General features: G+C 49.3%; 1 protein-coding gene across 1 annotated transcript in view; it reads left to right on the forward strand.

Moving 5' to 3' along the window:
- The window catches only part of LOC103360816 (ephrin type-A receptor 7), a 138,694-nt gene that overhangs the window by 121,429 nt on the left and 16,209 nt on the right, over positions 1-1,056 (forward strand). The window lies entirely within an intron of this gene.

A 1,056-nucleotide genomic window follows, 5' to 3' on the forward strand; every position in this document is an offset into this window, starting at 1 on the left:
GATGGATGGATGGATGGATGGATGGAGGAATTCAGGATGGATGGATGGATGGATGGATTCAGGATGGATGGATGGATGGATGGATGGAGGAATTAAGAATGGATGGATTAAGAATGGATGGATGGATAGAGGAATTCAGGATGGATGGATGGATGGATGGATGGATGGATGGATGGAGAAATTCAGGATGGATGGATGGGAATAAAGCAGAAGGTAGGAGGTGGAACAAAGTTTGGGAGTCAGGTGAGACTGAAGGGGAGAAGTTTGGGAGAACTATGGAAACATGGTGAAGAAGATGGGACAGTTCCACCTTTGGTTTGTGATCCTGGAGGTATGAGTCTGACGGTGCACACTCGACTGAACATAATTTCATTCAGAACATTGATGCAAACTTTTATCTTTTAGTTGTTGAGCCTACGCTTTAGATTTTGGAGTGCAGGAGGAGCACTGATCACGTTCACATTAAAACAAGGGAAGAAGTTCGACGTCCAACCTGCAAGAAAACCTGATTAAAGTGGAGCAACATCAGCACAAAGCTTCTGCTGTTGTTTTGTTGTGAGCTGAGCTCCCAAACAGCAGACGTTAACCTGCCTCTGCTTCAGTTCCCTCCTACCTGCACGTGGTTCATTACCTGCATTACCAAAAAGTTTAGAAAATCTAAATCTCGTTCTCACACGTGCAGAGGAGGCCGGTAGCTTTGGTTAAAGGGAAAAGGGCTGATAAGAGCTGCAGGAAGAGTCCAATATCGCACACATGGAGGAGGTCAGCGCTCACAGAGGAAGGAAGTGTGAGACGGATGGACGCATCAGTGGACCACATCAGGAGCCTGTTCGGCTGACAGATAGCAGCCAGGTCCAGAAAGACGGCGGCGGAGGAAAGAAGAGAGTGTGAGGGAGGAGACGGTGGAGGCGGAGGACGCGAGGTGGAGGTTAATGGGAACGGAGGAGCTTTGAGGAGTTTCTGGAGTTTCTGTTGTGAGTGTGCGCTGCGAGCCCAGTAGGACGGCGGCAGATGTGCAGGCTGTCAGTAATTGGTGCTGCAGACCCAGCAGGGCCC

The sequence above is a fragment of the Stegastes partitus genome, unplaced genomic scaffold, assembly GCF_000690725.1.
Source record: "Stegastes partitus isolate 25-593 unplaced genomic scaffold, Stegastes_partitus-1.0.2 Scaffold466, whole genome shotgun sequence".
Taxonomy (NCBI): domain Eukaryota; kingdom Metazoa; phylum Chordata; class Actinopteri; family Pomacentridae; genus Stegastes; species Stegastes partitus.